At 40.9% G+C, this 19,333-nt stretch overlaps 1 protein-coding gene across 1 annotated transcript in view; it reads right to left on the bottom strand.

Annotated features, from left to right (window-relative positions):
• arhgef39 (Rho guanine nucleotide exchange factor (GEF) 39) overlaps window positions 1-19,333 on the bottom strand; it is an 85,719-nt gene that overhangs the window by 51,154 nt on the left and 15,232 nt on the right. The window lies entirely within an intron of this gene.

Here is a 19,333-nt window from a genome sequence, read left to right as displayed (position 1 = left end):
AAGGCATCTCCATCATTAAACGTCTGATGTCTAGCATCACAGCTGGCCAGTACAAAGATGTCCTTTTAACCTTGGCATTTTATACAGTTTAAGCAATTTAATCCAAACTGACTGTATTTAGGGTTTTCTCTTGTTTTGCTTCGAGAGGCTGGTGTTTGCAACCAGGCCAGAAGGGCATATTAATGAGGCTCCTTTGATGCTGATTTGAGATTCTGCAGCTCAAGTCATGACAAATGACTATCTATAGATGTGCCTAAAATCAACAGAGGCAGTATTATAACCACCACCTTAGGAAGAAGGACAAGTCCCACCATAGAAAGTGACACAAAGAAACAAAAAGCTTGTAACTCTGTGGGTAAGAGAGCAAAAAAAGGATGAGTTTGAGAAAGTTCGGGGTAAATAGTTCATGCTTATCAATACCGCAAATCCACTGTAAGGCACAAAACAAAACAAAAATTACAGAAATAATTAGGAAGGAGGTTCTGCAGAGTGAAAAGTAAAGTTTATGCATGGTAAGTTTTATAAAGTAATAGATAAATATTACAAACATTATATTTAGAAGACTTTGGCCAGAATTTTTCCGTCGGTGAGTTGAGGGCGGGGCCCGCTCGCCGACGCAAAAATGACGCAGGATGACATAACCGACTTCACCGCACTCCATTTAAATATTCAGGCAGGCGGGCGGACAGCGAAATCAGCTGTCCGCCCGCCGACCTGTCAATGGCCAATTGAGGCCATTGACAGGATAATTAACTCAATTAAAGGACCTGCCCGTCCAACCTTAAGGTTGGCGGGAAGGCCAGGAGCCCCGGCAGGCAGTAGAAAAAACATGAAACCTCATCCACCGGCGGGATGAGGTTTCATGTCCGTTTTAAAAATCTTTAATAAACTTTGTCATATTTATTAACATGTCCCATCTCGTGTGACATTGTCACATGAGGGGGACATGTTAATAATTTTTTTATTTTTCTATTTTTGAGGTTTTTTAAACTGTCACCAATCTCCCTGAGACAGCACTTAGTCTCAGGGAGCAGTGTGCTCTTTCGCGTGCATGTGCAAAAGAGCGCACTTCGACAGTTGGAGAATCCCTCCCCCCCCGCACAGAAAGTGCATAGCGCTTCCCGTCGGCCAGCCCGCCCACTCAAAATGGTGGCGGGGCCCGTTTCGGCGGAGGAGTTCGGCTGCCCGCCCGTCGCCGAGCCGGTGGGACCCGCTCGCCCATCGAGGACTAAATTCTGCCCTTTGTGTCATTCAGTACCTTATGTCAGTTATTATGCATATTGCTTCAATAAATTTGCTGTATGATAGTGATTGGCAAATCACTGTTATATTTAGGCTGTAATTGGACTGTGACACACATTAGGAACCAGGTTGTCTATGAGCTATTCCATGGGAGAGCAACCGTACCTGTGCACAAAAAGATGCGTCCCAGGTATTGGGGTATAGAAGTCACTAGGCGCAGCAACCTGACAAGAAGTTATTTTGATGTTGTCTGGCTTCCTAGAATATTCTTCATAGAGTCTGTCTTGGTGTCAGTTTGGCGCAAGTGCCCTCGACTGAGAAGGTCATGGGTCATACTCCACTCCTGCATTTGAACACCTTATCTAGGCTAACATCAAAGGATGATTGAAAAGCAGAGTTCTCCTGGATATACAATATTTATCTTTGTTCGATGGTTGAATGTTTGTCGAACATATAAAACAGGTCTTGCTTTTGCCTATATAACAACCATGATGGCACATCAGATGTCATACATTGGCCCGGACATCAGCATTCACTGTCATTGCTCCACTGAAATGGAGAGCAACATCTTGAGTCTGCACATGCACAGGTTAAAGCTGAAATCCATAGGCTGCAGTCAATGAGTCTACGCTCCTCCTTTGAGTTCAGTATATAGGTTCCCACAGACCGCAACCTCCCTTGCAATCATGAATTGATGAGAACTTCCACTCTAACACTGTTAGTCTTGATAAATGAGGTGGAACTGAGTTTTTAATGGCGTACGAATTTCAAAATTACTGCTAACCGCTCTCACTGGCCCTGAAAAGCTAATTTTAGATCTGTGGAATGTCAAGTTTCTTCACAATGGTTAATAAAAATCAACATATTTTTTAAATCATTTTTTTCCAAAAAGTCTATCATTATTTTAGCTTCTATCTTAATACAGTCATGCAGTTATTTCACTACCTGAAAATTTAACTTAAAGGCGATGGAGTTTAAGTGCTTTAAATTTCCTGGTTTGCTGTGTGAATACACAGTAATCTTCCCAGGCAGGAATGCTTGGGACCAAGTTGTTTCTGGGCTTCAGAATTTTCTGGATCATAGAGTGATGTTGGAATGTCTAACCACAAGTGTGTGAACCAGAAAACACTGTAGATATAAATATTTAACTGAAACATAAGTGATTAAACATTATAAAACAGTAATAAAAATTGTTTTATTTATTCAAATACTGCATCTTCCATGTTTCTGTTCCTAAAGTACTGTACTAAAATGATGCAGATAATGTGAAGGGAACAGATGATTCTATATATTGCTTTACTTCACCAAAACTTGATTGAAACATATAAGATACTGAGGGGTCTTGACAGGGTGGATGTGGAGAGGATGTTTCCTCTTTTGGGGGAATCTAGAACCAGGGGTCACTGTTTAAAAATAAGAGGTCGCCCATTTAAAACGGAGACGAGGTGACATTTTTTCTCTCGGAGGGCTGAGTGCCTTTGGAACTTTCTTCCTGAAAAGACGGTAAGTTTTGTAAAGTGATAGGTAAATAATATTACAAACATATTTAAAATATTTTTAAGGCAGAGGTGGATAGATTATTGGTAAGCAAGGGGGTGATAGGTTATCGGGGGAGGGCGAGATGCAGATTTGAGGTTACTATTAGATCAGCCATGATCTTATTGAATGGCGGAGCAGTCTCGAGGGGCCGAATGGCCGACGCCTGCTCCTTGTTCGCATGTTCGTAATAGTTGGATACCTGCTCTGCTTGTTCCAAAACTGTACCTTTTAAAAAAAAAGTGCTGTGCCCCACGGTAAGGGGTTAAATGCTCATTATCTTTAGTGAGCCTATGCTTTCTTGATTTATTGCGTGCCCAAACAGTCAAATAGCAAGTCCATGAGATGCTTGGGTCTGTTCAAAATAATTCCCAGATAACAGATTTCTGGGCTGGAGAGGTTACAGTCTACTTCAATGTGATTGGTTCTGTCCGCGTTTGCTGATATCGCTGCTGCTGCATGCCAAGATACCCCCTTAACTTGGTGCCAGGTTCAAGCTGCCATCGGCAGAGTGGATATCCCTGCAACAGAGACCGCTAGATCTTTGCGGGCAGCTTTCTTCAAAGTCAATTGCAACAGCCCATGCTTCACCAGTGACTGCAAAATCCAGGCCACTGTGTGCGTGAAGTATATTGGGACATTTCCGAGATGCTAAGAGGTGGCAAATAAACGTAAGTACTCCAGTTTTCATTGTCAATTTATTTCCGTTTTCCCATTTCTGTTGCTTTCTTCATTGATGCTGATTACTCCTGGGATTTTATTTTCGCCCACTTGCATAAAATCGAGTGTTACTGAGATATTAATGTGCACACTTGAGCAAGAAAAGAACTTGAATTTATGTAGTGCCTTTCACAGCCTCGAGATATCCCAAAGCATTATCTCAAACAATGGGTTACTTTTGAAGTGCAGTCACTATTTTGTGGCAAAGGGAGCAGCTATTTTATCATGTTTCACTGCACATACAGCAAATGAATGGGCAACCAGATAATCAGTTTTCGGTGGTGCTGATTGCCAGACCACCATGGTACACACCATCGTCTTGCGAGACAGAAGGCTCCACCAAAGGTTGCTGGAGGAATGTTATTGGGAGAACTACTTTCAATATTGCCATGAGATCTTTTACAGCCACTTGAACATTCAAATGGAGCCTTGATTTAATATACCTTATCCAAAATGTAGCACCTGCAAAGGCAGCACTCCCTCAGTAATGCACTGAAGGGTCAGCCGAAATAGCAGTTAATACTGCAACAGCCCTCAACACAAGATGCCCTAATTCATATTTTTTCCTTTATATGGCACAAAGAGGATGAAATCCCCATCTTCAACAATTGAGAAAGCAAACTGGAGAATAAATTGAGGTCCCACCTCCTCATACCGTCATGATGCCTTCCCTGGATGAATGATTTACCACACCCATAGTACACAAGAATAAGGAATGAAGAACTTTGTCATTTTAGTCTGTAACTTCAAAGATCAAAATTATCCACATGGACACCTCCGGCCCCAGCAGATCTCCTGCCTCTATCCTCTCCTAGTCTGCCTTCTTCAGCTCCCAATCGCATAATGTTCAGCAAACATTCCCTCACCTCCAGTCAGTCAGCCATCAGTAGGCTGAGTCCTTCAAGAAGCACCTTCTAAACCCCTAACCTCTTCCCAATCTCTACAGGTTAGTTTTCAGCCTGCTCGTGGCACTGAGGCTACTTAGTCAAAATTGCTAATGACATCCTAAGAACAGAAGAAATAGGAGCAGGAATAGACTTTCGAGCCTGTTCTATAAACCAATAAGATCGTGGCAGATCTCCTAGCTCAACTACAACTTCTGCACTATTCCCATATCCCTCAATTCCCTTAGTACACTAAAATCTATCGATCCATCTTGAAGATACTCAACAATCATCCACAGTCATCTGGGTTACAGAATGCCAGAGATTCACAACTCCAAGGAAAAAAATTCTCATCTCTGTCCTCAATAGCTGACCCCTATTCTTATCTGTAACTCTTAGTTCTAGACTCCCCAGCCAGAGGAAACATTCTCCTAATATCCACCCTATCAAATCCCTGAAGAATTTTATAGGTTTTGATGAGATCACCTTACATTCTTCAAAACTCTAAGGAATATAAGCCCAGTCTACTCGATTTCTTTTCATAGGAGAATTCTCTCATCAGGAATCAGTCTAGTAAACCTTCATTGCATTCCCTCAAAGGAAAGTATATCCTTCCCTACGGAAAGAGACCAAATCTGCACACAGTGCATTAGGTGTTGTCTCACATAAGCCCTTTATAATTGAATTAAGACTTCTTTACTCTTACATGCCAATTGATTTGTCATAAAACCTAACATAATTTTCACACAAATCTAACACATCTTTCCTAATTACTTGTGGTACCTGAATGTGAACATTGTGATTCCTGTACAATGACACTCAGATTCCTTTAAAATGCCAATATTTCCAAGTCTGTCATTACTAAAAGGATATTCTGCTGCACTATTTTTTGCTAACATAGTGGATAACTTCACATTTCTCCACATTGTATTCCATTCCTCACTTTCCTATTCACTCACTTACCCTGTCTACACTTATGCAGCCTCTGCATCCTTCTCACAGCTTACTTACCCACCGAACTGCATCATCTGTACACTTGGATATATTACATTCAGTCCTCTCATCCAGGCCATTAATGGTAGATTGTGAATAGCTCATATTCAAGCAGTCGTCCCTGCAGTACCCACCAGTTGGAGTCATCTGAAATTGATCTGTCTATTCCTACTTTGTTGTCTGCCCATTAACTAATCCTTAATCCATGCTAATATATTACCCTCAATCCCACCAGTCCTAATTTTGTGTAATAGCCTTGTGTGGCACTCGATCAAATGTTCTTTGAAAACTCAAGCCCACTACATCTACTGGTTCCCCCCTTATCTACCTTATTCGTTACAAACTTAAAAGCATTTGTCTGACTCAATTTTCCTTTCATAAATATGTTGACTCCGCCCAATCATATGATTTCCTAAGTGCCCTGTTATCACATTCCTAATAATAGACTCTAGCACTTTCCCTACTACTGAGATATGGCTGAGTGGTCATTACTCTCCATTTTCTCACTCCTTTCTTTCTTGAATCGCATTGTATTTGCTATCTTCCAATGGAATGTTAATTATTCTAGAATCTAGGGAATTCTGGCAGATCGAAACCAATGTATCCACTACCTCTGTAGCTGCCCCTAAATTCTAGGTTGTGGGCCATCAGATCCAGAGGATGTTTTGGCTTTTAATCCCATTTCTTTCTCCAGTACTTTACTTTAACAATGCTATTTTCTATAAATTTCTCATTCTCACTGGACCCTTGGTTCATCAATATTTCTAAATGTTTTTTGCATCTCCTACAATAAAAACAGATAAAGCATTTGTTTAATGTCCCTTCCATTGCCTTGTTCCCCACTGTTTCCTTATTTCCCCATTATAATTTTGCCTGTCTCTGCCTCTAAGGGACATATACTTGTACCACTCTCTTGCTTTTAATATACCTATAGAAGTTTTACAGTCTGTTTTTCTGTCTCTTGCCAGTTTACTCTCATTTCCTATTTTTATATCAATTTATTGGTCATCTTTTGTTGAATTCTAAAATCTTCACGATCCTCAGGCTTAATACTTGCTTTTTGGCAACGTTATTAGCCTCTTCCTTTAATTTAATACTATCTTTAACTTTTCTTGTTAGCCAATGTTAGGCCACTTTTACCATGGGGGTTTTATTCCTTAAGGGAATGCATATTCATTTAATATATGAATTAATTCTTTCAATGTTTGGCATTGCTTATCCACTGTCATCTTTTAACCTATTTTCACGATCTACCTTAACCAACTCGCTCCTCAGTTTGCTTCGTTCAGAGTTACGACCCTAGTTTCAGACTTAACCAATTACTCTCAAGCTCAATATATAATTCTATTACATTATGATCACTCTTCCCTTTGGGTATTGTGTTATCCCTTCTTGACCTTTCCAACATTATAATTGACTAAATTGGTTATAAAGCATTTTGGGATGTCCCAAGGAAAAGCACTGTCTAAGTGCAAACCATGCTATATCTGTGAGCTTTGAAATGGCCAACCATCGCATCTCCTTCTCCAAGCAACATCAATGGGACCACTCACTTCTATTTCCATTACCACTTTTCTGAACAGAACCAGTCCATCTCAATCAACAGCTTCTCCTCCCAAGGCACATTATTCCTGAATAACCAAAAGATAGCCCTCCCCATTTCCTCGATCAAAACCTATACATCAGAGTCTTCATCTAGAGAAAGAGTCAGTTTTATGTGTGCCTTGGTGCCCGGCTTTACCTGTCCACCTCACTACTGACCTGCCATCAAGTCAAAGGCTCAGCCAGAACGTTATCTAAAGGATCCTGAAAACCTTAAACTGAAACCAGATGACGCATAAACGCTCAGTGTCCTGCTCCAAGAGTAGCTAAGATTTAAACCCCATATCCAAGAATTGTTAAAGCCACATTTCATTGCTGTTTAAGAAACTTGGAATGGGAAGGGGGTTGTTGAAGCAGAGTTCCCTGTTGCTTTTCAGTTTCAGATTATAGTGTCAAATAAATGGGATGATAAAAACAAGGAGAAAAAAAATCGATGCCATGGGTGAATTAAGAGTAAAATCATTTTATTTTAATATAAAGGAAATGTTCAGTTACTGTTGATGTTCAGGGATGGAGTTTACTATACATCTATCTAAAATAATTCCAAAGGGCAACAGGTGAACCATCCACCAACCCTAGAGATAACAGATAAAGAACAATTTGGGGGGGTGGGGGGGTGTTGTGCAACAAATGGAGGGGAAGAAAAACAAGAAATTATCAATTTCAATTTTAAAAAAAACTTTAAGGCATAGAATATTGTGGATTCAACTAAATACTTCTGAATTGGTTCTTTTTTTAAATATCATGTGAACAGGGCTGTGAGTGTCTCTAATTAGGGGTTTTAATAGAGCCACTGACTTGGTTAACATGGTGGGAATCAATGCTTCACCCTTATTGGGTAGCTACTGATCTCTGCTACTTTGTACTGTTTTTCTTCCCTTCTCAGTCTTTCATGCCCTCATGTCACAAAGACAGTGTCTTCTGAAGCACAGCTACTGTTGTTAAACCAATTTACACATGGCTGGATCCCACTTACAGCTATGAGACATGATCTGTTTTGCTTCTGATAGCTAAATGCTGACCAAGGCACCGAAAGACCATTCTTCTCTTTATTGTGCCATTATCCAAAGCCAGGGAATGGACTTCCTTGTTTCTGCATTGACATAACCTTCCTCCAAACTAAATTATTTTACAATTCTGAATCTGAAAGATTGCCAGCTTTGAAGCAAGTGAAAGGAATACATCATGGTGGCTTATTGCAAATTATATTGATTGCAATCCTGCCAAAATTAGAATTGGGTTTCTTTTCATGTTAACCATTCCTAGCTAAAACAAATATTTGACTTACCCAGTTCTGGCCGTTAAAGCACAGTACTTGAGCTGTCCTGTATAAATGCAAACCAAATTATTTTCTTTCTTGAAGTTAAAGCAAATATATGTTTGTTGTTTTGAAATTTATTTAGGTCCAACATTTCAGGCATTTCATGGAATAGATCTTTAAGAAAAAACAGTGATTCCATTTGCTTTGAGCAATAAGTGATTCTAAGGGAAAAGGAGTTGATGAAAGCATCTATCACCCTGAGCCCACAAATAGGTCACCATGGCTGTCAATTTCAATCTGCTTTGTAATTAAATACATCACTAATATAGATTTTTCTAAGATTGTCACTAGTTCCACAGACATCAAGACTGTGACAAATCACAGTTTGCAGCCTTGAAAGTTTCAGCAAATTTACCTTGGTAACCACAAATTCAATAAATGAATACAATGCCATATCCATTCACAGTTGATAGTCTGCCTAAAACGAAATATTCTTGGAATAAATTTTGGGCTGAATGTAAACAAATGCATGATGCACACTCGAGAGAACATTTTGTTCACCAATATTTTCACTCAGTCATTACTGGTTATCCAGTTCTCAAACTTCAAACCAGTTCACTACACGGATTCTGAGGAAGAGTCATATGGACTCAAAACGTTAACTCTGTTTCCCTCTCCACATATGTTGTCTGACCTGCGGAGTTTTTTTCCAGCATTTTCTTTTTTTATTTCACTATAGCGACTTGTTTACTAGGAAAGACAGGCACAAATGGACTATAAAAACAGCACCCTTCAAAGGAATGGAATTTTTCAATTACCAAGGCCCTTTCCATGGCACATTCCTCAAATATTTCCCCTTCAATTTATAGAACTTCTCTTCTACATTTCATTAAACAAATTTATTCCTAAATGGAACACAATTTAAATAATAAGCAAGGGACTTTGCTGAACCTCTAACAAATGCTGAATGGGACTTTCTGCATTTAGTTTTCATATTCTTTTAAACTTTTCTCCTTTTAAATTTTTCCCATGTGATGCAAGGTTTAGAGGCAGCAGTAGTAGCAGATTGACCTTCTTCACCATCCAGCTGGTAGACAAATCCTAGTTCAATGTGGAGTGGAGGAGAGTATGCAAGGAGCGGCAACAGCAACACACCTGTGAATGAAGTATGAACCTAGCAAAGTTTCTTGCACGCTAAACATCAAAAGAACCAGGCCGTGGATGAAATGAAGCTGTGCTAAAACCGATGGTTCAGAGGAAAGCTCTGGTACCCTATCACATCCAATTAAAAACTGCAGTAGACAACTAGGCAGCTAACCGTCCAAGGGCCCAAACACTCCTTTCAAGTGAAGCAGCACTTCACTTGCACTTCCCTCAATTTAGTCTACTGCATTCAGTGCTCCCAATGCGGTCTCCTCTACACTGGAGAGACCAAACGCAGGCTGGGTGACCGCTTTGTGGAACACCTTCGGTCTGTCCGCAAGCATTACCCAGACCTCATTACACTAACTAACACACTAACTACCCTGCTCTCATGACCACATGTCTATCCTTGGCCTGCTGCAATCTTCCAGTGAAGCTCAATGCAAACTGGAGGAACAGTACCTCATCTTCCAACTAGGCACTTTACAGCCTTCCAGACTTAATATCGAGTTCAACAATTTCAGATCATGAACTCTCTCCTCCATCCCCACCCCCTTTCCGATCCTCCTTTTTCCAATAATTTATAATTTAAAAAAAACAATTTTCTTTTCCACCCTATTTTTAAATTTATTTCAATCTATTGTTTTATCTCCACCTTTTAGCCCATTTCGATCCCTTCCCTCCACCCCACCCCCACTAGGGTCATCTGCCACTAGCTTGTCCAGCTTGCTACCCTTAATGTCCCCATTAGCACATTCCTTAGATAATATCACCACTATCAACACCCCTTTGTCCTTTTGTCTATGACTTCTTTGGCAATCCCTTCTTTGCCTCCATTTATCACTGGTCCCCTACCCAGCTCTACCTGTCCCACCCCCCTCTACCAGCTTATATTTCATCTCATTTCTCTATTTCCTTAGTTCTGATGAAGGGCCATATGGACGCAAAACGTCAACTGTATTCCTCTCCGCAGATGCTGTCAGACCTGCTGTTTTTTTCCAGGTATTTTTGTTTTTGTTTCGGATTTCCAGCATCCGCAGTGTTTTGCTTTTAGCTAACTAGGCAAGATGACTCCATAAGCATCCCCGCCCTCTAGCTATGAAAAGACCAGCATGTGAACAAAAGGGACAGCATTGAAATGTTTGTAAGCATCTTTAGCCAAATTACTTGGCATTTTCCTGAAGGCCCCCATCATCATAAGATACCAATGACTGGCCAATTCAGCTCACTGTACCAGGTGAATGCAAAGGCTATGATTCTTGATTGTCATGCTGAGACCTGTGTGCCACAGTGAGCCATTCCAGTGCAGCTGTGCCCCACATCGACCTGACAAAGTGGAAGATTACTCAGCTATGTCTCATCCACAGAAAAACAGGGTATAACTAACCTGGCCCATTACCACCCTATCAGCCTCCTCTCAATAATCAATAAAGTGATGAAAGGTGTCATCAATACACCATCAAACAACAGCTACTTATCGATGCTTAGTTTGGATTCCACCAGGTTTACTTGGGTCCAGACCTAATCATAGCTCTGATCTGGACATGACTGCAAGAGGAAAGGGGAATGTAGCTGCCATCGATATCAAGGCAGCATTCAACTGATGATGGGATCAAGGAGCCACAGGGAAATGTAAGTGAATGGATGTCAAAAGGAAAGGTCTCAAATGTCTGGAATCCTACCTAGACCAGCCCTCTCAACCCCCATTCCACCCTGTCATAAGGGCAGGAGTAAAGTTGTTGGCTCCCTTTACAACTCCGATAAATGAAGCAGCCAATGGTAGCAGAACCAGGATAATATCCAGACTTAGGCCAGCAAGAGCCAAGTTACATTTGCATTACACAAGAACAGGTAATGACCACTTTGAACAAGAGAAGTCCCAGCCACTTCCCATTTGCCTTCAGTGGCACTGCCATCTCACAGCCCCAAAATATATCCTAGTGGTCAGAATGAGCCAGAAGGTGAACTTGACCAGCCTATTACAAATTCAGGAAAAGTGTCTCTTCTCCGATCGCTCAAACCCACCCATTATCTACAAAGCTCACATCAGGAGTGTGATGGAACACTTGCCAGTTGCTTGAATGGGTGCAGCTCCAGCAACACAAAGATCAAGGTCATACAATCAGTGCCTGCCACTGGGCTCAATATCCACCTCTTTATCAGCACAATGTGGCTGCCATAGGTACAAACTCTCTCAATCTTTGGGTACCATGCCCTAAGAGGGCATTGGCAACCACGGACCTCCATGTTAGTCTTGCTTCAGTGGCATGGATCATCTTCGTTGGTGATACATTCATCCAATTTGCAAACTCACGACAAGATGCAAAGTAACAACTCACCAAGATTACCAAATAGGACCTCTCTCCCTGTAATGTCTACCACCAAGGGCATAAGCAGCAATGCTGTAGGGACACCATCACCCTCAAGTTTCCTTTCAAGTGACACATGATTTGGACAAACAACACCTTGATTTCTTCGCCTGGAACTTCCTATCTAACATCCTTGTGCAGCAACATTACCATAAGGATTGCAGTGATTCAAGGCAGCCAGGAGGAGCAATAAAACATAGCTATGCCTACACTGCCAGCATCCTAAGAACTGGCTGAAAAAAAATCCTTCGAGCCCAGAACAAACATTGGTCTTCATCAGCAACACAACCCATAGCAAAAACCTATAACTTGAGCTGAATTTTTATTTAATGATAATATAAAAGCTGATTTTTTTTTTTTATTAGCAGTCAACATTTAACCATTGTTTTTAAATTTCCTGTCCGGTTGTCATATGAAAACAAACATAGACAGAAGGGAGAAATGAGGCAGTGCCATTTGTTTTCTGCTTCACCTTTATATTCACTGGACGCTGCTGCTTTGATGCTTTTGCAAAGATCCATGGAAGTACCAAAAGGCTGAGACACAGGAAAACACAAATACAGAGAAAAAAGTAAGAAATTAAAACCATTTTCTGCAATATTTTGGTATAATTACTGGCTTTCCACACATTTTCATAAATAGTGCACAGAAAATGAAAAAATTCACAAAAGATACATGAAAGCAAGGCTGTGTAATAGTTCTGTGCTTCCATAATCATGAGTCAACAAAATGACATGTCCTTGCGAAAATTACCAAGTTTGTCATAATTTGATGTTGTGCAGGACACATCTAGATAGTGCAGCAGCTGCGGGTGTCACGTGTTGGCATTAAGTTGCAGCAAATCTCACACTGTCGTACTTTGACTGTCACAATAAATGACTAAACTTTTAATTATTGCAATATAAGAATTGGACAATAGGATTTTATGTGCCTGCTGAGCTGGACATTCATGTTTCTATCTGCAAAATCCATACAGAATGTTAGCTACCTGTAGATAGCAACTTTCTGGGAAGATACATCAATGGTCTAATTGAGGACCTGAGAACCATTCTACTTTGCAGCTGTCATACTAATTAAAGAATTAAATACGCTGTATTGTACCTCGGCATTGAAGAGGCACAGTTTGTGTCACATCAGTCTCCTAAAGCAAGATGTTCCATTATTTTGATATGTAGTTGAGGGAATGGGGTGTTGGTAAATTGAAATATTTCATACATTTTACAATTAAGAAGCTATAGAAGCCAGCACCTGGCAAACAAAATACCCTTTCATAATCCATTAATAAGCTTCATCGCCTAAAATGACCTAAGTAACCAGTACTTTATTTATCATTAAGGCTTTACTAGAGAGTTGGGAAGAAATTTCAGGTTAACCATGAAGATACATAAATTTATTTTGTAAGTATTAAGAGGAAATGAAAACATTTCAATTCATGGTTCTCCAATTAAACAAGTTGTAGTTCTTCGTGCATGCTTGTATTCTGGGTACTAAACTCTACAAAAACAGAAGTCTCAATCATAAATATCAACCTTCTGTTAGCAGTAAGTATTCACTGCAAACAGTCCGACTTTAGTTAACTTTTTTTTTACAATGGTTAAGCTTGCCTGCACCTCGAGAGATTTTTTGCCTACAACACTGTTAGAGAAACAGTGATTGCTTTTCCGTTCTTAAATAAACAGTATTTCCCATAGAATCACATAGCACACGAGGCGGGCATTTGGCGCATCGTTCCTCTTTGAAAGAGCTATCCAACTCATCCTATTTCGCCATAATCCTGCAATCATTTCCCTTTTCCCTTTTGAAAATGACTGTTTTACAATTTACTCATGAATGGAGGGAGATGTCAGCTGATGAGAGGGGAGTGGGGATGAATAGTCTCTTTTCCAGGAAACATACAGTACACAGGGCAATGGAAGTGTCCAGGTATTCCAATAATCTAGTTTACTCTACAGTATTTATAAGTAAGAGTGTACAGTAAGAATTTTACAGAAAGAGTGCAGGAGGGCATGTCAGGGGCAGCATCAGGCATACCTAAAATTAAGGTGCCAACCTGGTGAAACTACTTGCATGCCAAACAGCAGATGCAACATGCGATAGACAGAGCTCAGCGATCCCATAATCAATGTATCAGATCTAAGCTCTGCAGCCCTGCCACATCCAGTCATGAATGGTGGTGGACAATTAAACAACCCACTGGAGGAGGAGTGTCCACAAATATCCCCATTCTCTATGATGGAGGAGCCCAACACATTAGTGCAAAAGACAAGGCCAAAGCATTTGCAACAATTTTCAGCCAGACGTGCCTAGTGGGTAAAACATCTGACTCCTCACAGATACCGGTCTTCAGCCAATCAGATTCACTCCAAGTGATATCAAGGAACAGCAGAAGGCACTGGATACTGCAAAGGCTGTGAGCCCTGACAACATTCCAGCAATAGTACTGAAGGCTAGTGCTCCAGAACTTGCCGTACCCCTAGCCAAGCTATTCCGGTACAGCTACAACACTACAATCTTTCGGGAAAAGCAGAACACTGTCACCAAAAAACATGTCAATTCGAGCAAGACCAATTGACGCCCCATCAGTCTGCCCTCGATCATCAGCAGATTAATGGAAGATGACGTCAACAGTGCTATCAAGCGGCACTTGCTCAGCAATAGCTTGCTCACTGATACTCAGTTTGGGTTCTGCCAGGGCCACTCAGCTCCTGACCTCATTATAGCCTTGGTCCAAAAATGGACAAGAGTTAACTCAAGAAATGAGGTGAGGTGAGAGTGACTACCCTTGAAATCAAGGCAGTATCTGACCGAGTGTGACATCAAGGAGCCCTAGCAAAACTGGAGTCAATGGGAGTCAGGAGGGAAACTGTCCACTGGTTGGGGGTTATACCTAGCACAAAGGAAGATGTTTTATTTTTTGCAGGTCTATCATCTAAGTTCCAGGACATCACTGCAAGAGTTCCTCAGGGTAGTGTCCTTAGCCCAACCATCTTCAGCTACTTCATCAATGACCTCCTCTCGATCATAAGGTCAATGTTCAGCACCATTCACAACTCCTCAGATGTATAAGCAGTCTGTGTCCATATGCAGCAAGACCTGAACAACAATCAGGTTTAGGCTGATAAGTTGCAAGTAATATTCACGCCACACAAATGCCAGGCAATGATCATCTCCAACAACAGAGAATCTAACCATCTCCCTTTCACATTCAATAGCATTACCATCGCTGAACACCCCACTATCAACATCCCGTAGGTTACTATTGACCAGAAACTGAACTGGATCAGTCATATAAATACTGTGGCTATAAGAGAAGGTCAGAGGCTAGGAATCCTGTGGCGAGTAACTCACCTCCTGACTCTCCAAAGCCTGACCACCATCTACAAAGCACAAATCATGGAATACTCTCCGATTGCCCGGATGAGTGCAGCTCCAACAACACACAAGAAGCTCAACACCATCCAGGAGAAAGCAGCCCACTTGATTGGCACTCATCTACCACCTTAAACATTCTCTCCCTCCAACACTGATGCACAGTGACATCAGTGTGTACCATCTATAAAATGCACTCCAGGAATTCACCAAGTTTCCTTTAACAGCACCTTTCAAACCTGTGACCTCTACCATCTAGAAGGACAAGGGCAGCAGACACATGGGAACACCACCACTAAGTTCCCCTCCAAACCACTCACCATCCTGACTTGGAACTATATCGCCATTCCTTTACTGTTGCTGGATCAAAATTCTGGAACTCCCTTCCTAACGTACTATGGGTGTGCCTACACCACATGGACTGCAATAGTTTAAAAGCGTGGCTCACAATGCCAAGGGCAATTAGGGAAGGGTAATAAATGCTGGCCTAGCCGGTGACGCTCACATCCCGTGAATGAATAACTAACAGCCTGTCTTGAGTGTTCAGTATTAGTTTAGGGACAGCATGCCCTACAAACAGTTGATATCATCTCAATCTGGTGTTTTTCTAATATATGGAAATTAGATGTTAGTGGCGATTTAACTAGTGAAACTCTTCCATCACCTTAACCTCTAGTGGTTACTTTCTTGTTAATCAATGATAACCAAGTTGAAATAGTACCTCTATTAATAGGCTGCACTCAAAACAATTCTTTCTATCATCCATGAAAGCTTAATCCATTTATCAACACTACAGTTTTTGCTAGTATTATGTCAAATCACAATCAACATCATGAAGTTCCTCTCGAGGTGTTAGCAGGTCAGAACAGTCTTCAGTACATAGGTACATTGTAAGCTTTTGGAGGCCAGGTCATTGAGTGTATTTAAGACCAAGATAGATAGGTTCTTGATTGGTAAGGGGATCAAAGGTTACGGGGAAAAGGCGGGAGAATGGGGTTGAAAAACTTATCAGCCATGATTGAATGGCGGAGCAGACTCGATGGGCCAAATGGCCTAATTTCTGCTCCTATGTCTTATAGTCTTATGGTCTTATCTCCCAACATGGATCCACATACATGCCAGGATTTTCAATTCTTGGTCTGGAACCCCCCATCAACCCAGTTCTGGGCCAAACACATCCACCCGACTGCTAAAAGGCCAGGCAAATTAATGGCAAGGATCAGGCTTGCCATCCAATTAAGGATCATGTATGTCATAAATGATCAGCTGTCCTTTTTTACTAACAGGCAGCTTGATGTTCATTCATGATCATGTAAATTTAGAATTATCAGAAAGCAAAGCATGATTTTCTTTAAATAATTAAAAAAATAAAGTTCAGGATTAAGATCATCAGGTTTTAAGTTACAGCCCTGCAACTGGAGGGCCAATGGGAAGTTCTCCAGCACTGACACATCAGTTGCCATCCCATATCCCCGATCCCCTCCACCCAACCCCACCATGATGGGAGCTGTAAATTCATAATGGAGACTTCAAAGGTGCCTCAACCTCTATCCTCAACTCTTCTCCATTACTACTTTCACTCTAATGTCTCTGCTAAGTCAGTGCTCTTTTCACATTACCCATGTTCTGTCGAAAAATGCCAGAATGATGAGAAAAAACATCATATGACACCATCATGCAAGCTGAAGCATTTCATTTAATATTAACCTCAAGAAGAACTTAACCTTACAATATCATCTGCTAGAAAAAGGGTACAGAAATATTTATGTTGCTAACTTAGCGTACAGTGCAAAATTCTTAAAACTTTCAGCCGGGGCACTGAATTGGTGCCATCCAGCGAGATGTTACAAGCATCTAGTCAGCCTCAGAATTCAAGGTTATGGCTGCCTTAAAACCAACAGAGCTTTTGTGTAAAACAGAAAGCTGAACAGCAAAATTATGAATGGCCCCAGCACAAAATAGGAGACATTTGATGAACTTTATTATATAATTTCAACTCGAGAAGCCGCTGATCAAGGGGAGCGGGAACATCAATCTCATCATTTCGCACCATGCTGAATGTTTGTTGCATCTGCGTTCTCCCAACGTGCCCTGATCCTCCTCTATTCACACCCACTCTCTGTCCATCTCTGCCATTCCAACCCTCCCTCTTCCACCCCTAATTGGGGGTCCAACTGTACCCTGCTTGACCTGAATACTGCACTAACTCTGATTCTCCATATACAATGCCTCAGAGATCAACGAGCAGTATTTTATAAATCTTGAATCTTCATTCACTCCGATTCAATTATAAAGTCCAATAATAGAAACTGAATGAAGTTGCAGCGCTACTACTGGTTTAAGGGTGTTGTTCACCAGTTGTAGCTGCCATCTCCTTTAAGATCCATGTATACATGTCATCTTGTCCAAATACTTCTTTCAGAGTTTATACCCTTTATATAATCTTATCCATCATTATTTGTATTCTGTCCGCTTCTCCTCTCATCCTTTATGAAAATCTGATATTGGACTTGGGCAGCTTTCCATCTTCCGTCTAGGTGAAGACAAATGAGTCAATTTTTAAATTACTCACAGTATTTCTTTGCCCCTAGGTCCCTTTCCATTATCACTTTTAAATAGATCAATACTTTCACCCTTTGTTTACTCCAAATATATTTGCAAGTTTTTAAAAAAACATGGTCCTCAAGGTATCCTCAATAATGTAACATTTAACGTTTTCCTCACCTCACAGCCTTTTTCACTCAGGTTTATAATTTTCCACTACCCTGCCGCCTACCAGGTTCCTTGCTTACTTGATCTTAACAAATGTCCGGCAAAGTGCAATCTCCTTCGATTCACCTTCAGGCCTGTTTACAGACCTAACCCATCTGTAAAATATACTCTGCTTGGTGAAGGGTCATCAACCTTGAAAGGTTAACCCTGCTTTTCTCCACAGATGCGGTCAGGCCTGCTGAATATTTCCAGCATTTCCTGTTTTGATTTCAGATTTTCAGCATCTGCAGTATTTTACTCTTGTAAATTATCCCCACTTTCTGTCAAGGAATTTGCCAACAGGCACTAGCAGTCACACTTATTCCCTTTATTATGCATGATCTCTGGTCTCCATTGTATTCGTTAAGCCAGCATATGCCGTTAGACATTTTTTGCACCGCTCAACTCAAAAATGTTTTCTGTGGATACAATTTCTCTTGCATATGCCTTGCCAACACTCTTCATGCCTTTTTATGCTTCCCTTTCTGTAGGCTTCATGCTATGATAATCTAATCCACATGCTGATGTAACTAACTCCCCTATTATATCACATTTTTCCTTCAAAACTCATTAATTCCATAGTTTCCTTTGGTGCTACCATTAGTGCGAAATCAAGACCAATTTCCTCTTATTTTATTTTTGCCTTTTAAGTTGTGGTCTTTCATTTAGCACAATATTTGCTTGTCAATGTTTTCCCTTAGAATTCTAGATATCCTGTTTTAGTATCCCTGCAGTCCCATGCGCTAGAGTGAAGAAACTGCCAGTATTCCATATAAGCAGCTGCCTTAGAAACATGACAGAGACTTGCCCTATTGAGCTTGGCAGGGAATGGCCTGCTAAAATAAGAGACTGGGTCCCTCAGGAAGTGGATCCCCAGAGTTCAATGCAGCTCAATGACTCCACAAGTAGCACCTCGAGCCTGAAAACCACCAGGGAGACACTTTCATTTAACCTGACATCTTGGAGTTAGTTTGCACCATGACTTCGTAATATCATCAAGATGAAATAATAACTTGGAACCAAGGATTTATTCCAAGTCTGGTCACTTTCTAACTAATTGCAATTTAACATGGAATATTTTCCCTGTCAAACTAACTAGAACATTTTAATTAGTTAGATTAAGGGTAACCAAAGAGATAATTTGCTCATTGTTCTCCAACTGGGCTCTCCCCAAAGGTTAAAGATGCTTCAGCACAATTCAAAAAGGTCTCGTCTAAACTAAGTTATCTTTTAACTAAGATTTCTTCAAAGGCACCTCCCAAATCCAACACTTCTATCAAGGGTAGAGGAACGTGGGAACACCACCATCCCCAAGCTCCCCCCCAGATCACACATCATCCTGATTTGGGCACGTACTCCAGTTTCTTCATTGTCACTGGGGTCAAAATCCTGGAATACCCACCCTAAAAGCACCGTGGGCGTATCCACACTACAAGAACCACAGTGGTTCAAGGCAGCAGCTC

Source organism: Cetorhinus maximus, chromosome 12 (assembly GCF_964194155.1).
Source record: "Cetorhinus maximus chromosome 12, sCetMax3.hap1.1, whole genome shotgun sequence".
Taxonomy (NCBI): domain Eukaryota; kingdom Metazoa; phylum Chordata; class Chondrichthyes; order Lamniformes; family Cetorhinidae; genus Cetorhinus; species Cetorhinus maximus.
This window is presented reverse-complemented; position numbering and strand designations above follow the sequence as displayed.